We start from the raw sequence: 14,127 nt of genomic DNA, 5'->3' as shown, positions 1-14,127 counted from the left end.
TTAAGCATAGCTGATCCACCTATTTCTCTAGACCTTCTAAGTGTCTGTCGAGAGCTTCAGAGAGTTGTGTGTATGTGGATCACACTGGTTTCCTACACAGCTCCTTGTTACTGAATTGTTTGGTGAGTTGTCATCATCTTATACTAAGAGATATTAGAAGAAACTTCTCTGTGAAGGTCATTGTACTTATTTTGAGTTGTTTAGTATATAATACAGAGTCTTCTCTTTGAAATCTCATAGTAAATATTTTTTCAATCCTGCTCATGCAACCATATTTTTCTTTGTCTCAGATTTTCAAATTTTAAATTCATTTGGGATTGTATGCTACTTGTATTTTTGAAAGCCACTCTGAAACTTATAATTACATAGCAAAGTGTAAAATGTGGATATGAATGAAAAACCGGCTGAAGTGTGATAAAGTGAGACAAACATCAGGATGTCCTTTCTATATGACATTAAATTATGAGACAGAGATGGATTCTTCCACACACACTTCATTCCTCTGCATAGCTATTAATTTAACTGCCTACTTGTTTTGGCATTAGGTTAACAAGAACAAATGTGTAGACTGCTCCCTGGTTCTCTTTTCCTCTTTGGAATATAAAGGAGAAAGTATGGCCCGGAGAACAGTTGCAGAATGATATTCATAAAATCTGTCAAGCTTCCCCACTGATTCATGACATGCCATGGCCCTTAAGACACTAAAAATTATATAATGCACCCAGATTTTTGTTAGGTAGAAAAAGATGAAACATCTTGCACGGAGCCATCACTCTTGTACAGCAATTCAAATGATTAGTCTTATTTTGTTAGACTCAAATTGTCTTTGCAGAGGCCCTATGTCAGTATTTCCAAATCATACAGCTATCAGGCACATATACCTCATAAAGCTTAAAACAGCCAATGATTAAAAGTTTAAAGCATAAACGAATACATAAATGTTTTTAATTATCTCTGTAAATGTGAATTATTTTTGGGTACACTCTAAAACATTCCATTTTTCTCTCTACAGAAATCTTTATGTGATTTGGGCTATATATTTTAAGATTTTGAGGTCATTCTTTGGCTCAACCTAACCTGCCTGAATTAGCTAAGTAGATTTTTTTAAAATAAAGAAACAAAAGAAAAAATACAGTTGTTAAAGAACATTTATTTGTTTTGGAATGCACACACACACACACACACACGTATAATTTGTTTTTAAGGCACGCCTAAAGATTATTCAAATTCTGTGGTATTTGTATTTTAGATACTGCATGGCATTTGTCTTTGGTATTGGATTTTTACTTCACTTTGCTTTTTAAACCCTAAATAAGTTGTTGTATTCACTAAATCAGCACAATGCACTCTTTCTATTATGAAATTATCAAATTAGAATAAATAAAACAAGATTCAGCCTTGCAGAATAGGTCAAAACATCAGATGTTAAGTATGGATATTATCCCATTGGTCAGGAGAGGAAATGCCGCTCAGTGCAAGCTGATCTCACTGTGTGTTTGAGAGAGTGTTTGAGGGAGAATAATTGGAAAGATTACTGAGTGTGAAGAGCCCAGGACCAGTGGTATCATGGGACAATATTCCAAATTATCAAAATGTTGACTTTCAAAAAGTGAGGATATGGTAATAGAACTGTTGTAATTTCCAGTTTGAAACTTCCATTTAACAATGTTGTGATGTTATATATTTCCAGAAAAATAGGTGTACACTTAATACTATCTGTTTGCTACTTAGCCTACAGCTCTCAACAGAATCATCACTTCCCCAGGGCAGCCTTCCTTGATCACCTCATCACCCTCCTGGTCTGGGTCAGGTTTTATTTATTTTTTACTCTACTTCAAAGAACCATGTTCCTTCCCTTTGTTGTAATTTAATGCTCATTTGTGTATTTATTTATTTGATAATAAGTCCTTCTTAAAGGTTTTATCACCAGAATCTGTACAATGTAGGGACCGAATAAATGATGTTTAACTTTATGAATGATGAAAAATGATTATTGCTAAATACAAAGAGGTTGCTTTCTTTTGTATCAGAACATTTTTTTTTCTTCAGAATTCTGGGCTGATGGTGGATACATGAGTGTTTCTTATTTTAAGACATAACGTTATTACATATTTTCTTTAATATATAGCATATATTATATTTTAGAAGGAAGTTTTCTTTTCTCATTAATATGGCTAGCTAGGTATTGGGACTTACCTTCTGTTGTGAGACAATTCTGTTTTATCTGCATGTCTTCTGAACCAAGGACACTGACAGGTTTGTCAATTGTGTTTAAAATGCAGATATCTTTGGAAGCAAGAGACATGTCTTTCCCTAGGTTAGAGGGGAGGTTTTATTTATTTATTTATTTTTTTTGAGCAGGAATATAAAGACAGTAATTCCCTATGGGCAAAACTGGATGGGTTTTAAAACCTTAAAAAGATTAAGAGTTTCTTAATTTTGAGATTCCTTAGTTATGACAAAAACTCACGTATGTGGTACGCATGTTGGCCTGCCTGTGCATTATCTCATGGAACCTGGGAGAGCAAGAGTAACCAATGTGGATGTGAGCTAATGTTGTTTTCTATGGCATAAATAATAAGCTAAGTCCATTTGGATTTGTCTCCCTCCCAGGGTGTCTTGCAGAAGTAAGGGCCAATGTTCTTTGGGAGAAGGCCCACTAATCCTAACCTGAGAGAATCCCTACAAATAACTGGCTAAGGACAAAAAATAGCTGACCATGAGTGAGAATCTAACACAAAATAAAAACACTAGAAAGAGGAAATGATCTGCAAAAACTTCAACTGTTTGAGCTATCAGGCATATATTATTGAATTATATATAATACTTAATATGTTTGAAAGAAGACAAGCTTGAAAAAATCTTCAGAATACAGGAAGCTATAAAAAAGGGCCAACAGATTTGAAAAATAACCAACAAGAATATCTGAGAATAAAAGATAGAACAATTGAAAATACAATTGAATGACTTAACGGATGCATTTAGCAGTTAATGGGATGAGCAATAGGAAAATTAGTGGGCTACAATATTGAAGAGAAGAAATTCTCTAGAATATACAATAGAAGTAATAAGAGAAGGAAACCATAAAAGACAGAAAAGCTATGGAGTATTACCATAAGAAAGTTCAACATATGTCTAATTGGAGTTCCAGAAAGAGAGGAAAGAGAAAAATGGAATGTAAACAATATTGGTATAAATAATGCTTGGGATATTTTTGGAAATAAAGACACCAATCCACAGATTTTAGGAGTAACAATTAGACTGACAAATTATTTCTCAGTATTAACAGTAGAAACAGCAGAATCCAAAGAACATGTATGTTCAATGTGCTAAAAGAAAATAAGGGCTAACCTAGAATTCTATAGTAAGTGAAAGTAAATGTCTAGAATTAGGGTGAAAAGACATCCTAAAGAGACAAAATCGGCAAAAATGTTCCCACCTGTAGATCCTCATTAAAGGAAAATCTGAAAGATATATTTCAGGCAGAAATGATACAAAGGATGTGGTGAGAAGGGATGAATAATGAAAGAAGTGGTAAATATGTAGTAAATCTAAGTGAACTTTAATCTTTCAAAAGCAAATAATATTGTTTTGTGAGGTTTAAAGGCACAAAATAGAATTAAAACAAAAAACAATGTATAAATGAGGAAGAATAGTAATTGATATTCTCATAGGATCAAAGAAGAGAATAAATACACTGATTAATTTTCAACATTGATCAATTATATATGTGTGTTGTAATTTCTAGACTAATCTTAAGGGAATAGAATAGGGAGCATACAGTCCAATGCAGTAAAGGAAAAAAATAATAGAATTTGAGAAGAGATACCTACTCGAACAAACAACAACCAAAAGCCAATAAGGGAGAGAAGGAAGAACACAGGAGAAATAAAATGGAAATGAGAAATAAGATGGTAGATACAGACCTAAACAGGTCTGTAATTAAATTAAATTAAATGTGAATGGAATAAATGTTCCATGTGAAAGCTTAAAAAATCTGGCTTCCTAAAAATATGAATTCTAGTTAAATAGTATTTAAAAGATCATATCTAAAATATCAGAAATGAGAGAATTGAAAGCAAAAAGGTGAAAAATAGGGGCACCTGGGCTCAGTTGGTTAAGCGTCTGCCTTTGGCTCAGGTCATGATCCCAGGGTGCTGGGAATGGCCCTGCATGGGGCTCCCTGCTCAGCAGGGAGTCTGCTTTTCCCTCTCTCTCTCCCCCTTACCCAATATGTGCTCTCTTTCACTATCTCTATTTCTCTCTCAAGTAAATAAATAAAATCTTTTTAAAAAAAGGTGAAAATAATGCAGTGCCATCTGGTGTGACTATATTAATATGACCCAAAATAGATTTAAAGCAAATACCATTACTAGACATAAAGAAGGTCATGTTATAAGGAGAAAAAAAATAATTAGAAATAAATAAGAAATTTTAATTTATGGATCTTACAACAGCCTCAAAAGTTTTGACAGAACTATTACCTTGTAAAATGTTTTGGAGTCATAGCATCTAAATGAAAATACATTTTTTTTTCATTTATAATAATACATTGAAACTTCCAGAGATTTTCAGAAGTTTATGATATACATCATTTATCTTATTGCTAAAAAATATTTTGAAAATGCCTATTTAATTTTTAGATATCTATTATTTATAGATGTCAACCACAAAATTATCTGATAAAGTTTGATTAAAATTATAACCAAATTTATCACAGAGTTTTAGTTTGTAGTTTTCCTTTGCTATCGCTGAGTTGACTGGTCATGTCTCACTCTGCTACTCTTAGGCTGAACTAATTCTTTTTATACAGTATTCATTTTCAATTTGGTATGAATATTTGTTTTCCCTTATTCATTATGTGGTCAAATCTTAATTTTTGTGTTGTATAGAAAAGCATTTGTTTATCTAATAATTGGAGTCAGTGCATTAAGTATTGTGATAATAGATTGAAAATTAGATTTGGCTTTCTTTGGAGAAAAAAAAGCACTTTAGTTTTGGCAGTCTTTGTGGTTTGGGGTGAGACCTCCCAGGACTATGGCAACTGGATCTAGAAAATGAAGGGACTAGAAGAAAAGATTGGTTAAGTCTAGTTCTTGTTAAATAACCGTAGTAATGATGATGTTAATGCTAACAATAATCATTATAACTACTTCTCTGACTTCTGTGCCTGTTCTTAATGCTACTGTATATTGTATTCCTTCATGTTTTAAAGATTATTGGTTTGTAAACATTTTGAACAAATTCTAGGTACTATGTTCTTACTAGTTATATACATTGAAAATACCAAATTCCTTTGGGTAGACTATCTCTTGTGGGGTCATTTGTTAAAAGAAACATTAATTTCAATATAAACAGTTTTATTATTATTTTATTTTATTTATTTTTATTTATTTATTTATTTGAGAGAGAGAGAGAGAGAGTGTGCGTGTATGTGAGTGGGGAGAAGGGCAGAGGGCAGAGAGAAAGAATATTCAAGTGGACTCCACACTGAGTGTGGAGCCCAGAGCAGGGCTCTGTCTCAGGACCCATGAGATCATGACCTGAACTGAAACCAAGAGTTGGCCACTAAACAACCAAACCACCCATGCGCCTCTATTATTTTCTTTAAGAATTTGTGTTTTTGTTCCTTGTTAAAAGAGACTATCTAAGATTTGTCTATTTACTTAGTACTTATTTTATGAAACTTCTATTCAATATTTATATTCTTTGATATAATTTTACATTTTTCTATAAAATGTACTAGATATATTCCAGAGTTCTTATCATTTAAGCTTCTTAGTAAATGAATCTTTTTAAATTATGTGTTCTTCACTTTTTTCCCCTCTAATTTATTGTAACTCCCATTGTTTTATAATATTGATCTTGCTGTCTGGAAATCTTGTTGAATTCTTATGCTAATTCTGATTATTGCCTGTATATTATCTTATGTTAATTATATAGATGATAATATCTGTGCATAATAACATTCTTTACAATTTTTTCCAACTTTACAGCTCTTATTGCTGTTTAAAATTTTTTTTTATTACTGCACTGGGTAAGACCTCATTGTAGTGTTAAAAAAATGGACCTAATCAACATCTTTGTCTTTTTTACTAGAAATGGTTCTAACAATCACTGAAGTATGAGGTTTTCTGAGGGTTTTGGTAAGTCCTAAGACCTTTCTGTTACACCATACTGCTTTGAAAGATTATATCTTTACATTTTTGAGAGAAAAGAGACTTAGTCATTTATGGGAGGGAAGTCAATGATGCCCTTTGGAAATGTGAGGAAATATATGGATTTTCTCCACAGGAGTAAAGTGGACTTTTGTACATCAACAAAATAGTTTGTGTACAATTTTAGGGGCTCATGGGTCTGTTATATACCCTCTATTGACTCAAAGTTAAGACCCTTTGATATAAAATAATTTTATTCATTAAAATATTCAAGAAACATTTATTGACTACCCATTATATGGCAATGACTAAAATGCACTGTGTATATAGAAAAGAGCACATTGAAACTCATGAACTGTAGATGTTCATAGTATAAAACATAAGCTAATGGAGATGTTAAAATATGATAAATGGAACTTTTGACAAGAATATATGAATTCTTATCTCAGCGACTTCTTTCTTTGAGTGTTGTAGTGAAAGTGCACAAATTTCAGATACTGTTTTTTTTATAGTGTAGAAGTTCTTGATATGAATAAACAGTAGGCTGGGCAAATGGGAATGAGATCATGTGATAATAAATGATTACATTTTATTCAGCCTCTCTACTCCCATTAGTTTTTCTTTTCTAAATTGCACTATATTTCATCATATTACACTGGTATATACTTAAGAGGCTTTATTTTGGTTCAGCCAACATATTGGCACTTAGCTTTTTTATTAATAGTTTTGCAAAAATGTCTGCAGGTCATTTTGCTCAAAAGAAATAACAAATCCCTTCGGCTTTTTTGGAAGAAGCTTTGTCAGCCTTTGCCTTCTAAAATGTCGTTGACAACTTGAAAATAAATAAATGGATAAAATGCTTTGGTTGAACTGGTTGTAGTGATGGACAAGGCGCCTTCTCGAGGGAAGTATGGCCTCAGGCCTGCTGCACTGAAGATGGATTTAAAGTCTGGAACTTTATCTTACCTGCAGTGCTTGTTGCCTCTTGGCATGAAGAGCAGATGATTATTTTCGCTGGACCTCTCAGCTGCTTCTCAGGCCTCCTGCACATTTCACCAGTTTATATAAACTCAGAGGAGGCATTCTGCCTGTAGCTGGATTAACCTTGCTTTTTCCTGGATCTTTAAAAGGAAGATGTCAAATTGGTCAAAGCTTCCTTGGGTGTATTTCTATTCCATCAATCTTTTGAAATGGAATTGCTTACACCTGTTTCTAGAGAGGTTTCAGGAGGGAGTTTTCATTTCAAATGATTAATATGTGCAATGTCTTCCTCACTAACAACTAATGATAAAAATAATGCATAGAAATATCCCTTTAAACTAAGTTTACAGCAAGTTTTGGAGCAAAGCATAGTAAGCAAGTTTGCATATGGATTTTTGACTATCAGCTTATACTTAATTTTTGTATGTGTAAGAAGCTAAAAGATTTGGGGAAAGAATAACTGTTACACAGTATAATAAAAACACTCAGTACATCTATTACTACAGAAATTTAGGGCAGCTCATCAATTGACTAATTCTCAATATATGATCTTGGACTTAATTATGTCAATCAGTTTCTTACTTAGAATTTGTAAAATTTTATTTTATTTTATTATAATAATATTTTTTTATTATATTATGTTAGTCACCATACAGTACATCCCTGGTTTTTGATGTAAAGTTCCATGATTCAGTAGTTGTGTATAACACCCAGTGCACCATGCAATATGTGCCCTCCTTACTACCCATCACCAGCCTATCCCATACCCCCACCCCCCTCCCCTCTGAAGCCCTCAGTTTGTTTCTCAGAGTCCATAGTCTCTCATGCTTCATTCCCCCTTCTGATTACCCCCCCCTTTCTTTATCCCTTTCTTCTCCTACCGAACTATCAGTTAATTAAATTAAAATGAAATTCATTCCATGGTGTAGTCCTGAGTTATTTCTTTACTTAATGTTTAATGTTCTCATAAACTATTAGATCATTAGTTCATGCCCAGTCTTGAACTTGATCAAGACTTGAAGCCTTGATCTTTTGTTTCATGAATATTTAATTGACTGAACTCTTTTCCTCTTACAGTGTGAGTGAGAGTGAAACATATTCTTTATTGCTAGTTATCTGTTGTGCTTGGCGTTTTAATTTACTTTCTTAAACTTTTTAACCAAGGACTATTTCAGTTCCAAAGAACATACTTTATCACACTTTTTCAGATGATTACATTTTCTCCTTGAAGGTTTTTAAAAAAATTTTTATGAAACTTGAGAATATTTCCCATCTAGTTTTAGCTTACTCAAACATGACATTGAGGTCATACAGAAATCATTCTTCTTAAATCATAGAAGAATGATTGCTGTATGAATGTATCATACTTCTAAATATCAAGTAGAAATGATCCAACATGAGTCATCTTCATTTTTCTAATTGATCAATGGTATATGTGACCTCTTTAGAATTAAGCATGTTAATATAAATTATTATATATTGGAGAGTATTTATTACAAATTACCTGTCATAACCACCCTTCCCTCCACCTCTCCAAATGTTGTCTCTCTTCATTAAGTGGTGAGATGGAGTAAGAAGCATCATGTTAAGTCTGTTGCTTATGCAGGAGGGTAGGAAGAGATGAATTTTTGCTGTATACTTCTGTATGTGCTATATTTACTCTATGTAAATTGACCTGATTTACAAAGAATAGTATTGAAGTTATTGATTTCAAATTAACCGATATTACTAATACAATTTAATTATGATGCTGTAAATTGTAAAAATATCTTATGACTTCTCAAGCATTTTCTTTTTCTCATTTTATTCTCATCAAGTAGATGAATAAATGATGTTCATATATGTTTATTAAGTAATATGATCAAGATGAAAAAATAGTTTTTCTGAAAACCATCTGGCCATCTTTCAGTTACATTGTTACTACATGTATTTTAGTGTTTCACTGAAATTAAGTGAAATCATTGCCTATATTTGGAGCTTCATTTATTTAAATCAGATATTTCTATACCATATTTAACATAGACTTTATCCAAGTTGTACGGTGGATCCAAAATTCTGGTCAGCAGCCTGGATCTAGCCTGGAGGTATCTTTCGTTTGTCTCATGTACTGTTTAATATTTAAAAATAGGGAATTTGCATAAAAATCTGGATTCCCAGCTTCTCTTGAAAAGTGGGAATATTGGGTAACAAAGATTTTATGTCTCTTTGTGGAAATCATCAAATAGTGCTAAAGAGTTGCTGCCTCCTTGGTAGAAGATACTGTTTTCAGTAATTCAGTCCTTTGTGTCTTCCTGACACTGAGACAGTGTCAGCTGTAGAACTAAGAACAAAATATGATGACACTATATTACATTCTTACCTGAGGCTTACTTTTCTTCTTTGTGTTATAAGCCTGACAACTATAGGCAGTTGATTTGTGACACCTGATTATATCACTTACTCCTACTTTTGGGTTATTTATATTGAGTTCTTATTTAAACATCATCATCTATACGTCTCTTAAATGATGGTGTTCCTGTCCGGAAAACAGATAGGATTGCCTTATGAACGTCCTCTCATCCTACAAAATATTTCTAGGAGGCTTCTAATCTCAGCTTTACAGTGAAAAGTCTTACATTTATATCTCTAGACCATCGTTCTCTTTATTTCTTGGGTGTTTAGGCTTCTGTATCTCATTTTCTGTTGTACATCTCCATTTGGGTATAGTGTAGAGATAGCTCTTATTAAACTGAATTTTTCATATGGTTACCCGGATATGATCTTCCTTCTTTATTTCTGAACGCAGAGTATGGTAACATCATACTATATTTACCAAAACATACAAACACTGAAGTTTTCTGTTTCTCATTCTTTTTCTCAATTCCTAAGAGCTAAAATGTAACCAGTGTATTTTCATTTGACCTTTCGAATTGACCATTTTGACTTAAAAGACACTTATCACCTATGTATGTACTAGAAATGTACAATGAATAAAATTAAAGTAAGAAAATTATCCTGCCTTCCAGATGTTCCTAATCAGACCTATGAATAGAAAAGTACAACTTCATGTGATATGAAAAATGGTAGACTTATCCGGAGGATGTTACAGGACTCAGAAGAATGCCATGTAGGACATACTGAGGAAGACTGGTATGGGAAATAGTGGTGTTACTTTAACTGAATGATGGTTCAATAGAATTAGCCAGTGATGAATTTAGGCAATGGGAATTCCATGTAAAGAGGATAACCTGAAGAGATAGAAGGGATGGTAGATGTAGGAAAATTTGTAAGCAACATGGTTTGCTTGAGGATGAAGTGTAAGGTTAAGATGTGTGGTAGATAAGTTGGAGAAAAAGGTAGGGATTGCATTATGAAAGGCCTTGAATAACATGTAAAGAACTTAGACTGTATTCTCGGAAGAAGATCTGAAAAAAAAATTTGGGCAAAGGTGTAATAGAGTCAGGGATGCAGTTTAGTAAAAATATGGTTGAGTGTTTTTATTTGGTACAAATGCTTGAATGGATGGGTCTAATTAGGGAGATAAAGCATTAGTTATGAAATCAAAGTTGAGGTAGTGAAATAAAGTGGTTATAATAAGGACATAGAAGATTTGATCTGATAAATATTTGGAATGTAAAATATATATTATTATATAAACATATATTCAAGATATCTTTGGGAAGTTATGACTATGATTTTTTTAATCTCTTGACATGCAAAAATACTATAGGTATTCTCAGTGTATTTTTTTCTTCCTATATCCACTGTTTTGTTAATAGAGAAAATTCATGGATATGTGCACACATATATGAGAGTGAAAGGAAGTCAGGCATTTCACCAAGAAGCAGAATCCTGCATCTTCCATTTAAGAAACATACATTTTCTTTTATTATTTAGTCTGTCATAGGGAAGAATCATTTTACTCTCTCAGTTTACAAATAGCACTTACTTGTAAGAGAGTGATTCATAAGTCAGAAATGTTCCCAGCAATGACTGTTGCAATTCTTCAACAATCGATAGACAAGTATATAGATTTGTCAGATGGAATGCTAAAGCACAATTTTAAATTGTGAGGTAGTCTTCTTATAAAGCCAGTATGATTGATGGCTTTCTCTTATCAGTTTTTAGAAGTTTTAATTTTTTTTTTTAAGATTTTATTTATTTGAGAGAGAGCACAAGTTGGGGGCGGAGGGTACTGAGGGAGAAGAAGACTTGCTGCTGAGCGGAGAACCTGATGCGGGGCTCGATTCCAAGACCTTGGGATCATGACCTGAGCTAAAGGCACATGCTTAACTGACTGAGCCACCCAGGTGCCCCTAGTTTTTAAGTTTTAGACCTTTAATTAGTTTAATTCTCCCTCTCTAACATGAGAGAAAGCTCTCTAGATTTGCTTTTATAATTTATATTTTATATAATCTATTATTGCAGAACACTTTTGAAAATATGCATAAGATAATGAAGCAAAAGTAGTCTTTCATAACCCCACTACCCAAAACCAGTCCTCTTAAAATTAGGAATATACAATTCCATTCTTTGTAGATTCACATATATATATATATATATATATATATATATATATATATACACACACACACACACACACACACATATGTATGTGTATATGTATAGAGGGAGAGAGAGGGAGAGGCAGACACAGAGACAGAAAAAGGAGAGGACACGTTTATTATCTATAATTTTCTTATTTATAACCACACTGCTTGACTATATTATAGTTTATAAAACACCACATTTTTGGTTGGATAGCTGTTTTTAGTATTTTATTTTATTTTTAAAGATTTTATTTATTTATTCTACAGAGATAGAGACAGCCAGCGAGAGAGGGAACACAAGCAGGGGGAGTGGGAGAGGAAGAAGCAGGCTCATAGCGGAGGAGCCTGATGCGGGGCTCGATCCCAGAACGCCGGGACCACGCCCTGAGCCGAAGGCAGACGCTTAACCGCTGTGCCACCCAGGCGCCCCTGTTTTTAGTATTTTAATGTTGTCAGTAGTGCACCAATATATATTCCTGTAGCTAACACTGGCTACATTTGTGATTGTTTCCCTGGGATTAATTTCTAGTGTAAAGTATAATCATAAAAGCAAAACATCTTTTAACCTTTTTTAATATATTTTGATATGCATTGCCAAATATATCAGTTGATACATATTTCCAAATTGCTCTCCTGGAAAATTGCACTGTCACCAGCAGTAAATGAGACTGTTGTTTTCCACAAACACTTCAAATTTTGATATTAGCATAGGAAATATTTTCAAAAACATTTAAATTAGCATTGATTTAAGTAAACAGGAAGTTAAATATTTATGTTTATTCAGTATTTAAAATTTTTCTAATAATATCCTTTATACATCTTATACATTTTTTATCAGAGTTTTTGCCTGTATCTTACAGATTTATATAAAATCTTTAACTAAAAAGATACTGGCTTTTCATCCATTATATTTTATACAAATTTCTCTAGCCAGTTATTTTCCTTTTTTTTTTTTTATTTAAAGATTTTATTTGTCAGAGAGTGGGAGAGAGAGAGAGTACAAGCAGGGGAGCGGCAGGCAGGGGGAGAAGCAGGCTCCCCACTGAGCAAGTAGCCCGATGTGGGACTTGATCCCAGGACCCTGGGATCATGACCTGAGCCAAAGGCAGATGCTTAACTGACTGAGCCACCCAGGCATCGCTATTTGTCTTTCATATTATGTTAACTGTTTAACAATTTAGGAAAAAATACATACATATTCATACATAACTATCATTTCTCTCTCACATTCATTTATTTATTTAGTATTTTTTCCCTTTACTGAAAACTTCTCATCTAATTATACTATTCCTTTTAGAGCTTTAAAAATATTTTCAGTTTTGCATCAACACTGTTCATTGATCTGCATTTTATTTTTGTGCTAGTATGAGATGAGGATTGAAATTTATGTATTTTAATGAATAATCCACCCTTTTTGTAATAGAAAATGGTATATGTGTCAAAATTTCCAAGTTTAGTATTCCAAGGTTTATTTTTGAATTTTTAAAGTGAGCTTTATAGGTTAATATATCAGGTTACATATTCCTTTTCATATCCTCTTTGTGGCATTGTATTTTCTTTTCTATTTAAACACTTAGGGGCACCTGGGTGGCTCAGTTCATTAAGCATCTGCCTTCCGGTCAGGTCATGATCTCAGGATCCTGAGATTGAGCCCCGCGTTGGGTTCCCTTCTCAGTGGGGAATCTGCTTCTCCCTCTGACCCTCCCTCCCCTGCCTTGTGCTCGCTCTCTCTCGCAAATAAATCTTTAAAAAAATAATGCTGAAATACTAATAGGAAAGATCTGAAAAAGATTATATACACTCCCAGGTTTATTTTAGCATTTATTCAGGACAGCCAAAATACAGACACACCATTAATATTCACTGATGGACATTAATGGATAAAGAAAATGTGGTGTATACATACAATGGAATGTTATTCAGCCTTAAAAAAAGAAGGGAATTCTCCCATTTGCAGCAACATGGATAAACCTAGAGGACATTCTACTAAATGAAATAAGCCATTTCAGAAGGATAGATACTTCATGATACCATTTATATGAGGCATCTACAATAGTTGCTCAGAACCAGAGAATAGAGTGGTGGTTGCCAGGTAATGGGGGATGAGGATACAGGAAGTTAATAAAGAGCACTAAGTTTCAATTATATAAGATAAGACCTAGGGATCTAGTATACAAGATTGTATTTATAATTAGTAATATTGTATTATATGTTTAAAAGTTTGCTAAAGGGATAGATCTTACATCAAGTGTTCTTATCACAAAAAAGTACAGAGGGCAGCAGGAAACTTTTGGAGGTGATGCATATGTTTATGGCATAGATGGTAGTGACGGCTTCATGGGTGTATACTTTAACTGATCAAGTCATATACATTAAATATGTACAGCTTTTTGTACATCAGTCGTACTTCAATAAAATGGTTGTAAAAAAAAGTTTTTCAATACTATTACTAGATAAGG

This window comes from Ursus americanus, chromosome 9 (assembly GCF_024610735.1).
Source record: "Ursus americanus isolate L20-20 chromosome 9, mUrsAme1.1.p, whole genome shotgun sequence".
Lineage (NCBI taxonomy): Eukaryota > Metazoa > Chordata > Mammalia > Carnivora > Ursidae > Ursus > Ursus americanus.
The sequence above is the reverse complement of the archived record's forward strand: the minus strand, read 5'-3'. Positions refer to the sequence as shown.